Source organism: Cololabis saira, chromosome 6 (assembly GCF_033807715.1).
Source record: "Cololabis saira isolate AMF1-May2022 chromosome 6, fColSai1.1, whole genome shotgun sequence".
In the NCBI taxonomy this organism is placed as follows: Eukaryota; Metazoa; Chordata; class Actinopteri; order Beloniformes; family Belonidae; genus Cololabis; species Cololabis saira.
This window is the reverse complement of record NC_084592.1, coordinates 16,787,567-16,800,721: the sequence shown is the minus strand read 5'-3', so window position 1 is coordinate 16,800,721 and position 13,155 is coordinate 16,787,567. Positions and strand designations below refer to the sequence as shown.

Below are 13,155 nucleotides of genomic sequence, written 5' to 3'. Positions count from 1 at the left end.
CATAAAAATAACTTAAAGTCAAATGGATTCAAAGAAAAACCTCCCAGGGCTGCCCGGAGATATGCCCGCCGTAAAACAGCTCAATATTCTCAATAATCGTCTGATTAACTGGTAGACTTTGAAAGAAAACCCTGAAGAAAGCACATGGAAGATAAAACTCACTAAAGGAGGAATGACAACCTCAACCTGTGGGACACGCCCCAGCTAACGGCAGCTAAAAGGCTAAGATTAAAGCCTCTCTGAGATTATCCGCCAGGTGTAAAAGCATCAAGCGAACAAGCTCGCCTCGGCGTTGATGCTATAAGTAGCTGTCGGTGAATCGGCCCGTTTTGGTCACCTGGACGCTAAAAGATAACCGGCGGTTTTTTCTCTCGCTTCTGTTACAGTCGACCCTCGAAAACGTCAAAGTTGAACAGGCATTTTTATGCAAGTTTGGATTTTTCCCCTTCTCTTATCCCTCACCACATCTGTAATCAACTCCTCGCTCACATAACGTGCAGCGGTTCCCTCTGACGGAGGTCGCCCAGAAACATACAAATCTGATTAATAACGGGCCGCCTCTCAATGACTTATATCATCCAAACATTTAACCAACTAAATTTAATTGGTGCAAAACTTTTTGTTTCATTGATTCGTTGCAGAAATGTAATAAATCATCCCCATAATAAAAAAAATACTCAAAATCTGTGAAATGATAAGAGACTCCAGGAAAAACAGCCCACGAATAAAGACTGTAATACAGAAATGTACTTTCACGTCCTTCCGCAACCCATCCGCCCTTTTCTTCCCCTCTAATTTATTCAGTTTTCTCCGAACCATCTGAAAGATGTCAACATTAACGACGTGATCCGAAGTATTCTCCTGCAGCCGTTTAATATGGAAATATGGATGCGGAGCACTCAAAGAAGTCCCCTCTGTTCTTTATTGGGGTCGTTAGCTCGTCCATTACAGTGATTTCATACATATATCTCCTTTTCTCCTTCAGTCCCTTGTTGTCTGGATCCATCTCTCTCCCTCTCCCTCTTCTCCTCTCCTCCTCTGTATCCGCTCTGTCTCCAATGATTTTCGCAGGGATGTCTATTGTGCTGGTCGCCATGCAACGGCAGCGCCAATGAAAGAGATAACATGGCAAATAAAATAGGGTCAAACGTCTTCCACGTTCAAGAGAGACGAGGGCTTACAAAATAAAGTCATCAGCAAATACCCAAATGTATGTGTTTTGGTGTGTATGTGTCTGTTGGGGGGGTGGGGGGTTTCCCAATGAATTAGATTGTACAATAACACATCAGGAAGGTACAGAAAGTCAAGTTCAAACAGCAACGGAACAAGAGTTACGGCGGTTATGAAAATTCCAACCGTCTCAAATGCAACACAACACGATTGATGGACATGATGCTTGAGACGAATACCTGGGGGGCAGAAGTGTATCTGGCACGTTGTACTTCCTCAGAAACCCAAAACCATGGCTACCCATCCATCCATCCATCCATCCTGCAGCCTACTAGGGATGGGCGGTATGGACTAAAAAATTTGTCACGATCATTTCTGGCATTTATCCCGATCACTGCTCTAAAAGAATACTAAATGCTCGCTGCTCCCTCCTTCCTTCCTTCCTTCCTTCCTTCCTTCCTTCCTTCCTTCCTTCCTTCCTTCCTTCCTTCCTTCCTTCCTTCCTTCCTTCCTTCCTTCCTTCCTTCCTTCCTTCCTTCCTTCCTTCCTTCCTTCCTTCCTTCCTTCCTTCCTTCCTTCCTTCCTTCCTTCCTTCCTTCCTTCCTTCCTTCCTTCCTTCCTTCCTTCCTTCCTTCCTTCCTTCCTTCCTTCCTTCCTTCCTTCCTTCCTTCCTTCCTTCCTTCCTTCCTTCCTTCCTTCCTTCCTTCCTTCCTTCCTTCCTTCCTTCCTTCCTTCCTTCCTTCCTTCCTTCCTTCCTTCCTTCCTTCCTTCCTTCCTTCCTTCCTTCCTTCCTTCCTTCCTTCCTTCCTTCCTTCCTTCCTTCCTTCCTTCCTTCCTTCCTTCCTTCCTTCCTTCCTTCCTTCCTTCCTTCCTTCCTTCCTTCCTTCCTTCCTTCCTTCCTTCCTTCCTTCCTTCCTTCCTTCCTTCCTTCCTTCCTTCCTTCCTTCCTTCCTTCCTTCCTTCCTTCCTTCCTTCCTTCCTTCCTTCCTTCCTTCCTTCCTTCCTTCCTTCCTTCCTTCCTTCCTTCCTTCCTTCCTTCCTTCCTTCCTTCCTTCCTTCCTTCCTTCCTTCCTTCCTTCCTTCCTTCCTTCCTTCCTTCCTTCCTTCCTTCCTTCCTTCCTTCCTTCCTTCCTTCCTTCCTTCCTTCCTTCCTAAGGGGAATGTATCGTTTTTACCGCGAGATGACAAATTCTTATCGTGGGGAATTTTTTTGACTCCTGGATGGGCTCCATCCAGGAGCCCATCCATCCATCCATCCATCCATCCATCCATCCATCCATCCATCCATCCATCCTGCAGCTTATCCCACCACGACGGCTATTTATTCATCTTTTGTTTTGTAAAACCGACTATGCCGTATTTGGCACCTGTCTGGCTCTATGTGGACTTTCAGAGGAGCACAAACAACTCCTTCATTTTTCCTTTTTTAACGGCACCACAGTGTAAAACGACCAATTAACTGGTGTGGTCGGGTCGGGGGTGGGGGGGGCGAGCTCTAAAGCCAAACCCAGACAGCTGTTTGTTTTTCCGTTGTGCTCTGCATTCGCGATCGTAAACCGAACGGCGTGCCAAGATGCAGACTGGTTGATCCGCGGAGCCGGCGACTGGGAGACGGAGTCGGCCCGGCGACGGGGTTCAGTGAAGTTTTTCAAAAACCAGGAAAAATAGATTAAGCCGTCACATGAGAGTTTCCACTCGTTCCCGGAAACACAGAGTTTCAGTTGTCCTCGCCAAGCAGAAGCTCAAGCTCCGCTCTGAATCACCAGTTGGAGGGATAATCTAACATCTACAATTTAGACGATGGCATTTAGACTCCGCCGTGCACGGAAACGTTGCCAGAATTACTGACAACATGCGGTATTTTAAGACCAAACAGTTTTCGGGGACTGCACGAGGGACGACTATCCACTAATCTGACCTCGAGGGCTTTTTCTTCCTCCTCACGCCGACAAGCCCATGAATCAGAGTCGTGTTATGTTTGCTGCATGTAGTAAAATAAATAAATAAAACCTGAGCTTCACCGTTGGTTACGGGGAAGCCGAGGATGCTGATGACCGACATCGTTAAAAACGGCTGCTGCCGCTGGAACAGGGTGGCATGTAAAGGTTATCGGGACGGCGTGAACAAACGGAAGCACGTTGGCGTCCACGGTTGCACAACTTCCTGTACAGTCATCCACCAGCAACACCAGCGTCTCCACGCACCCCACTTTCACTGGAAACCCTACCCACAAACGCTCTCTCAGCAAACGCAGCATGCCGATATTTCTTTATCTTACATTATCTTAGACATGAGGTCTGCTCAAACTGTCAGCTCCTTTAAATCAGGGCTAAAAACATTACTGTTTACTGAAGCGTACTCTTAAATTAAATACTTACCTGCTGTACTCTACTGCCCTCACTTTTTAACAACTTGTGATTTTATTATTTTACCTCTTTTCTTATTTTATTTCATTTTATTTGTTATTTGCTGTTTAATTGTGTCTTGCAGCTTTTAATGTTGATGTAAAGCACTTTGAATTACCTTGTGTTGACGTGTGCTATACAAATAAACTTGCCTTGCCTAGGTTAGGTGTTGGTGATATGCAAACGGACCTGAATCAGCAACAAAACCTCACAGAAACATGCTGTAAAAGTACATTTTATTCATCTGGCTAGAAGTATGTAACGTCTTAAGAGAACCGTTTCATTGCCAAGAGAGAAAACCAACAGAGGAACGGCGAACACGCGTTTACTCGATCCAAAGACAATGGTACAACAGTGCCGTCCTGAATCCCAAACAATAATCAAATGCATAACTATAGCCTCCAACCAGCCGGTACTGGTTTGGACATCGTTTCAGAGTAACCACTAATGTGCCAGTTGGCCTGCAGCCCACGAAAACTGCACATCTCCTCTGCATGGAGGGAGAGAACGGCTCACCTTCCCCCATGGCCTATCATAAATAAATACTGCTACAGAAATATTTGGACAGCCTGAAACAGAGATTTGCTGCACCACAAGACTGATAAAGGCTTTTCGCGGGGACTTCCTTGCCCTACTTATGCACAAAGGATACACTCCTGCGCCGAGCACAGCACCACAAAAGGCTCTGCTGCTGCCTCCCCGAGCCCTCCGTTGATGGATTGAAGGATTTATCCCGACTAAAATAAAATAAGAAAAATCGATATAAAGCAAAACGAGGGGCTGCAAGTACGTTTGTAGTTCTTTACACCGTGGGCTGCCCTGACCGAGATCTGAGAACACAACTGAAACCAAAGACAGTGCGTTTCGTGTCAAATCCTGCAGCAAGACTAGAGAACAACAGCATTGTGGGTACAAACGGTGGCTATGTTCGTCTACTCAAACACCAAACCAAAAAAACTGCAGAGAACCAAACTAGAGAGGAGAATCAAACCATCTCAATACTCTTGACTTCTGCTCTGACAACAATGGAAACCTGCCAATTACACGATTGAGGCAATAAAGTCGTTTAAATGGGGAAAGTGAAACCGAGAATACAGACTTTGAGCTTCCTGTAAGGTGAAAAATGTTAATGAATCATGAAAATGTTGGGTTTTTTTACAGTCCCGGCTCCAAATGACTGTCCAACCTGGCAAAGATCGCACGACACCAACTTCTGATCGTCTCATATATTATGGATGAGCGGTTCAACGACTGCTGCGTAAATAAGCAATGGAGTAATAGGAAAGTGGCAGGTAATGATCTACACCTGAGATCCATTCATTCATAAAACAAACGCAGACATGTGGGATCTGGACTCCAAACCAGGGTTATACGTCACTAAAACGTATAAACGGGTCGGTTACACGACACATCTGGAAACACGTTCAAACAACACTGAAAGAAAAACAGATTTCAGAACCGTGACGTCACCAGCGTTCATGTCGTGTTACGACATTAACCACGGATGTTTGAACGCACATCACACCACGAAATACTAAACAAATAAGCTAAAACTCTGTTGTCAGGTTATGTATGATTGTGTTTCTTCTCTAGAGAAGGACACAGCTGATCAGTCACATGGGCCAAACCTCAACTAAATAAGAGCTTGTACAGAAAAAGACATCTGCATATCCCATAAATGACAAATACACTTCTTCAGTGCCCATAGCGACACTCGGGATCCTGCAGAGTTCTGATCCAGAGCTGTGATCTGATCTCCATCTAAGCCCTTGTTTAGATGAGTCTCTCACTCCTGTGACACAACTTGTAATCGATTATAAATGTGTGTGTGTGTGCATGTGTGTGGGTGTAAGACGGCAGTGCACTAAACCACAGCCAGTCACCCGGAAAGAGAAGAACACTACCCTTCCTGTCTGCCAGAAATTAAAAAAGGAGAACAAGTTCTCCGAGGGCAAATCACAACAACACAGACGGTAACCAACACCGGCCCGCCGTGTTGTGCTCCCGCCGGCTTCCTCTTCTCTGGGTCGCGTTAGTAAGTTAGTAACGTAGGTGGTCCTTCGGCGTGGGCGTTTACGCCACCACATCCGGCCTGGAGATGCTTCCAAATCAGAGTCTGGTCCGATTCAAGCGTTATTTACGTTTATGTGCGTAAACATAAAATTAGAAGATATAAATGAAGAAATCCAAGAATTAAGTGCAGCTACAAATATGTCAGAATAAAAAGGAAACTTATATTTTGATATTTGAACACACCGATGGTCCAAATGTCCGTCGTAATGCTGCTCCAGACGTTCAATTCTGCAGCGAAACCCAACCTTTTCAACAACCAACGGGGGCTGTCGTCTGAACTATTATATCTTGGAATTATTTCTCTTATTTCTGTGCAACAATCTCCGGAGATAGCTGCCTCTTTTCGTCCGACTTGGATAAATACGTCCCTGTTCACGTGATATGCGCCTCAGACGCTCAATAAAGGATTGTCTGCATTATCTTAACCAACATTTGTTCCACCTCGAGAAACCGCATCCATGAACCCTGAACGAGTCACTAGGGTTCCTGGTGGGACTTTCCGACCTAAAATAAAACCGTATCAACAAAATAAAGCAAACACTGCCTCCAACGACTCTAGTGGCGCCGCTTTTCTCCACCTGGCGACTCAAAACAGGAAGTTGCAAGGCAGTATTGTACAACTTCCTGTAGTGGCCTTTAATGCGACAAAGAAGAAATGGGATTTCTGTTTAAAAAAAAATTACACGGCATCCAATGGTACGTAGAAGTAAATACTAAAACTACTCACGTGTTTCTGATGCTAATATGGCTCAAAGCAACTCTGAACATCAAAAACCGGCTTTTGGAGCAGGGTGTAAATACATTTATTCCTGCTGCAAAGTTGGATATTTCCACACGAGGCTCTGTGTCAATTAACCCACTTTTAGATTCGGCCCCAATCAGCCAGCAGAGGAACCGCAACACTCCTTATTTCTGCATTGGCTTCAGGGTCGCTCCCAGTAATCAGTCCTTAATATCAGGATCTTCCCCAAATGTCCATTAAGGAAAACACCAACAAAAGCCTTTGTGATTGAGCAATAAATTAGGCAAATGAACAAATTGGATATTACTTGTGTATTCATGATTTGGGCCACTGACGGCCTAAAATAAAACAAAATAACGCAAACGCTGCATCCAACGACTCTAGTAGCACCGCTTTTCTCCACCTGGCGACTCAAAACAGGAAGTTGCAAGGCAGTATTGTAAAACTTCCTGTTGTGGCTTTTAATGCGACAAGGAAGAAATAAGATTTCCGCCAAACGATAAATAAAAGTAAATACTCTTCACGTGTTTCTGATGTTAACGTAGCTCAAAGCAACTCTTAAGGCTGAGTTATGGTTCTGCGTCAAAACGACGCCGTGCCTACGGCGTGTGGTACGCGCCGACGCGTACCACACGCCGTCACTGACGCTGTCACTGACGCGTACCTCCCAAAAATTGTAACTACGCGTCGAGGCGACGCAGACCAAACGCAGACGAGAGGGCTGTGATTGGTTCGCTTGGTAGCAACACATTTCCGGTTTGAAGCAGTCGTGAACTTTCAGCGCTCTTTTCTTCGTGTATGTGTGATTGTGTTTTTTGCACAATAGTTGTCCTTATCTCTTTGATTCACTGTGACTGGAAAAAAGCGGATAAACCATTCAGGAAAAGATCGCTAATTAGCGGTCACGGGGCGAAATGGAGTGACGGAGAAGTCCGAAGGGTTCGCGACGGCGTCACGGCGACGGCGTAGGCACGGCGTCGATTTGACGCAGAACCATAATTCAGGCTTTAACGTCCAAAACTGGCTTTTGGAGCAGGGTGTAAATACATTTATTCCTGCTGCAAAGTTGGATATTTCCACACAAGGCTCTGTGTCGATTAACCCACTTTTAGATTCGGCCCCAAGCGGCCAGCAGAGGAACCGCAACACTCCTTATTTCTGCACTGGCTTCAGGGTCGCTCCCAGTAATCAGTCCTATAATATTGGGATCTTCCCCAAATGTCCATTAAGGAAAACACCAACAAAAGCCTTTGTGATTGAGCAATAAATTAGGCAAATGAACAAATTGGATGATTACTTGTGTATTCATGATTTGGGGCCACTGATGTACATCAGGTTAAGATCCCAGACCTTATTAGGTTAATTGGGACCTGAACAAGCCGGATCCCGTCGCAGATCTCCCAGCTCAGCACTAATCGGGGTTCCTGTTGTACTTTACGACACATTATGGGATGCAAAGTCTAAGAGTTACACAGTAACACTGTGTGCTCCTTGAAGCCGGCGCTCCCCTCCCCCACGCACATGCGCCTCCCGGCCCAGCATGGCAACACTAGTATGTACTACAAACAAAATAACTGAAAGTGCAACTTTTACACTCTTGCAGGATTAACACACCAAGGCCATGAAAAAGGACCCAAAATAAAAGAATAAAACTCGCATTGAACCAATAAAAAAAAGAGAGGAAACATTCAACCTTTTAAACTTATTGTGTCAAGTTGGTTACTCAACAGGAAGAAAAGGATAAAACATTGTCTCAATTGTGGAGGCTGGTTTGTTTGGACGCAAATGAGAGAGAATAATAATTTAAAAGAGGAGGCAAAGGGGGGATTTGAACACACGTGTGGAGTCAGCTGCTGCGCTGCTGCGCGCCGGCAAAACCTCAACTCAGTTTCCCCCAGAAATAAGAAAGTAACCATCCTCCACCTCTCCCGTCCCGGGCTTACCTTTTCTTTTTCTTTTTTTTTCCTCGTGGTTGTTTCTTCCTCTCTCTTTTCCACAGGGGGAGATCAGCTCCAACTTCAGCGGGCGGACACACACTTTCCTCCCATTTTCTGTAGCGTCATATTTCGGGCTCCGGCGCCGCGGGCGTGGGGCTCGCCGTCGACTAATCTACTAGAATTAAAAAAAAAAAAAAAAATGGAAAAAAAAATAACAACAATAACAATTTAAAAAATAAGAAAAAGGGGACGAGTTTCGCCCAGGCACGCACTGCTCCGCAAGTTCCCGTGGCCGTGAGGCGCGTCGCTCCTGCTCCGTGGAGTTTCACCGCGCACTGCGACCGCGAGCGCGCAAGCGGCAGCGGCGGAGACGCAGACGCACGACAGGAGGAGGAGGAGGAGGAGGAGGAGATGGGTGGAGGAGGAGGGGAGGGGGGCTGCCTGACCTTAAACCTGAATATTCAAAACACGCCTGGGAACATCGCTTAATTCATGAATTAACCCACTAAAACGCGCTCTGGCTCGCGCGTCACGCTGGCCCCTCCATTAACTAAAATAAACGCCAACGCGTCATTTTGGGAACGCTCATGCGTTTTGATGGATGTACTGTTTCCTCACATCAAAGGACCTTTTTTTTGTAACGCCCTTTCCACTCAATTGCTGTTTTTAATCACTCAAAATGAACATATGCGGCAGATTTGAGCCGTTATACGTTTTTATTTATGATTTATATGGGTTTAAGTGCGCTGTGTTGGGTACAGTTCAGCGTGTTGCTTTGAGCCGCCGCCCCTCCCCCACTCCGCTCTTTTCCGCCTGCCTGGTCACACAGCGGTTGATTAATTCTCCTTTCGCCGTGGCCGGTCAGCCAGATTTGGAAAGTAAATAACAAGTTGACATCAGTGTGACACATTCCTCTGCTACCGTACAGGCGCTGGTAGCGGCGCAACGCTGTTCCTGCAGCAGCCACGCATGCTGCTGGCCTCCTCCATGCTTTATTTACTCCAGATATGCTTACTGAATGAACCACAAAGGAAAAGACAAAACATAATTTAAAAAAACCCTTAAAAGGGAGTTTTCATACAAATATGTCTAATTTCTATGAATACAATAGACCACATATTTCAACATATTTTGTTATTGTGTGCGTTTCTCTTAAGAATCAGAAATCAGAATCATGTTTATTTGGCCAAGTCAGGTCAAACAAAACAGGAAATTTGACTGTTATTTTCGCTCACTGTACAGTAAATAGGCAAATGACAGCTCTTATTTACATATATACAATTTGAAAGTGAAAGGTGCGGCAGTATGATGTAGACATGGTTATTGAAAGGTGCATTATTACAGCATATGATTCTGTTATTATTATTGTTATTATTATTGCACAGTGATTGATTACATGTACAATAACTAGATGTGCAATAGTCATATGTGCAATATCCATACAATACCCGTCTACCTCACACTCATTCTACGTCTATCGTTTTTCTTTCCTTTGCACTATTTTTTATCTTATATTTTTTATCTTCTTATCTCCACTGCAATGTATATACTGTCCATATTTTGTAATTATATATATCTTTTACTTTTTTACCTTTTTACCCCCTTCCCCGCATGCTTGTGTGTGTGTATGTTAAGTGTACTGCTGCTAACACGTCAGTTTCCCCATTGAGGGAGTAATCTTATCTTATCTTATCTTACTCTGAGACTCTATTGGCGCTTTTACACTAGTACCTACTCAGCCCGACTCAACTCGCCTTGGCCTCGTTTCTTTTCAATACCCAGATCAGATATACACGGGTTGGAGCGAAGCTGCTGTGACGTATTTGATTGTGTGATCTAAACAAAGACAACAACACTAAAGATGTAGAACCTGGAGGAGATGATATATGTGCTGCTGGGTCTGTGACTTGTGTTTGAGTTAAAAAATGAGAGTGAGAGAAGCTTCAAGCGGCAACGCTTTATTTTTTTTATTTTGTTTGTCACGGCACTGCTGAAAAGTCAGCTGGAGCCGTGAGCAGCTATGAAGTGACAGAGCTCCTGGTGGATCTGGTCGTTCCTTATCACCCGTCCTTTTTAATTCTCTCCTCAGCCACCAGGTTTATGAACATCTGCACCTCAGAGTTGGATCATAGTTGGAAACAGACTTCTGCGCTGCCGTTGCCTGTTGAATAAAATGAACAAGAAGCCGCAAGTCGCTCTTTCACTGATTTCCGCCTCCTGACTCAGACGTCTGACTCCAACCCCCCGACCAATCGGTGGCCTGTAGTGTGATGACGTCAGATACGACTCAGCCGCTTAGAACCTCGGCAGAGAAGTTACAGAAAAAGTATCTACTTCGCACGTTTAGACCCCTAGTGAGAAAGCCGAGGCGAGGTGAGTAGGTACTAGTGGAAAAGCGCCATATGAGTGAGAGTTCATCAGAGCAACAGCTTGGGGGAAGAAACTGTCTCTGAGTCTCGAGGTTTTGGCGTACAGAGCTCTGTAGCGCCGTCCAGAGGGGAGGAGTTCAACCAGACTGTGTCCTGGGTGTGAGGGGTCTGCAGAGATGTTACCTGCCCGTTTCCTATTCCTGGACCGGTACAGGTCCTGGATAGATGGGAGGTTAGTCCCAATTATCCTCTCCGCAGACCTAATTGTCCGTTGCAGTCTGTGCCTGTCTAGTTTGGTGGCCGATCGGAACCAGACAGTGATGGAAGTGCAGAGAACAGACTGTATGATGGCAGAGTAGAAGGTGATCAGCAACTGCTGTGGCAGGTTAAACTTCCTGAGCTGACGCAGGAAGTACAACCTCTGCTGAGCTTCTTCCGGAGTTAATGTGGGTGGTTCACTTCAGGTCCCGGGGGATTGTAGATCCCAGGAACCTGAAGGCGTCTGTGAAGGAAGAAGTTCATTGCCAAGTAGTTTAACACACACAGGAATTTGTTGTGGTGATTGGTGCAAAGGAAAAAATTTACAACAAGTTGGTTCTAAAGTGCCGAAGTAATGAGTCTGTAGGAAAAAAATGTACATGAGTTGACCTGGGATGTGCGTTAATGTGACTTGTATATTGACCTAAGAAAGAATATATATAATTATAAATGACAGAGCAAGAGAGATGTCAATAAATACAGGGGAAATTGACCAAAGAGAAAAGAAAATGATTGCAAAACGAAGCAGCCAAAACATAAAGGTTTAAGGCTCACATGGGGGAAATATGGCTGGAGGGTTGGATGTAGGTTTTGGACCATAACTTGGTGATGGAAAACAAACCCTACACTTTATATTGTCATTTAAATACAGCAAACGGCGCTGTCTACATCCAGACAGGATTAATAACTTTCCCTGCAGGCTCCTTGTGTACTTTAACTGTGGCCACTACTGTCTATGATGCAGTAGTGGAGGTTGTGATGAAATGATCACCGCTTTCCTGTGGTAGTGGGCCTATCATCGCTTTAATCTGTCCTAAGACTGAAAGCAGCAGCGTGCAAACCTCTGGTTGTCACGGTGGTCGTCCGTACTAATCTCTTACTTACCGTCTGACCGATTCGATACACAAAATTACCAGAATGAGACATGAAACAAGCATTGCGAGATGCTGAATATGAGGCACAAAGGGAGCAGTGTCTCATCAGGACAGGAAACGAAAGTCGAGACATAAGGATTAAAAGCAAATGACTGTACAGGGACGAAGAGTGGCTGCAAGTAGGTGGGAAATGACTGAGATCATGTAATTATGCATATTTCAGTTGATGAATTAATCATGCACAGTTTTGGCCATCTGGTTCCTGTCATATTCATTCTGATCATTTTTTTTTTTTGGTGGAGGGGGGGGGTATATTTAGGGATGCAGGGTTGCTATTAGACTCAGAAAGGGTGAAAATAAAAGCTCTCAGTTGACTGAGAACATGCAGACATCAGCCGGTCGGCCTTTGATGTCCAGACCAGATGCTGCACAGAGACTCCTGTCAGATCACTTCTCTGAAGCAATTCATATTTGATGAAAGCAGCTAAATAGATCCGTGCGCTCATCTCGCCACGTCCCCCTCCTCCTCCCCCTCCCCAAGTGAAGCGTGTACGAGCCTTTAGTTGGTTTCTATTTTTGAAGAATTCTTCTGAGGAAGTGAGACTTCTCGTTTTCTTGTTTCCTGAAAGTGACGAGTTACAAATTGGCTGCACGCAGACATCCTCATTCTGCACGATATTCACAAGTGACTCGTCTACATTTTCAAGCGTGCTACGCAAGCCTCGGCCGCTCATTTGCCTGTCTCTTCTCCTGTAATCTTTCAACATTTCTTTGTGTTTGTCTTCTGAAATTGCTGCCAGAGCAATGAAGCAGTTACTTCTTGAGTGGGAACTGATGACCTTTTTCTTTTCTTTTCTTTTTTTTTTAAGTAAAGCTCTGTGGGAGTTTTGGTTTCACAATAGCTGGATTGCAAAATACAATCTCATTCACATTAAAGAGGGTTAAAAAAAAATCTGTATTTTTTTAAGAAATATGTTGAAGTTCTTTCTTCTGCATCGTTGTGCAGAAGGTTAGTGATAGGAAGTTGTTACAGCCGGTAGTTAAGACCTATGTTTAGTATTCGAGCAGCAGTTGGGGGACAGTTTAGTGTTTTATAACTCTTTTTTTTTTCTGCGACACAGTCGTAGTCAGCACATCTCCCACTGCAGCTGATCCTATTACCTTTATTTTCCATGATCGGGCCAGAGAAGGGCACATCGATGTCTGAATTCCTTCACTTAAGGCATTTTTCCACTTCGCCGCTGTGTTTTTTAGAAAACAACCTCCTTTGGGATTTGAGGAGTGCTGATCGTCATACCAGTCCAGCTGCCTGAGGTTACAGACCAG

General features: G+C 44.8%; 1 protein-coding gene across 2 annotated transcripts in view; it reads right to left on the bottom strand.

Moving 5' to 3' along the window:
• Positions 1-8,723, bottom strand: part of tbl1x (transducin beta like 1 X-linked) — a 34,892-nt gene extending 26,169 nt beyond the window's left edge. Inside the window, exons 1-2 of one of the 2 annotated variants that reach the window (XM_061723390.1) lie at positions 8,600-8,723; positions 8,334-8,502 (exon numbers count right to left, since the gene is read on the bottom strand). The gene's annotated coding sequence lies outside the window, so the exon portion shown is untranslated. The remainder of the gene's footprint in view (positions 1-8,333; positions 8,503-8,599) is intronic. The other variant, XM_061723391.1, reaches the window with a different exon arrangement.
• Between the last annotated feature and the right edge of the window lie 4,432 nt (positions 8,724-13,155).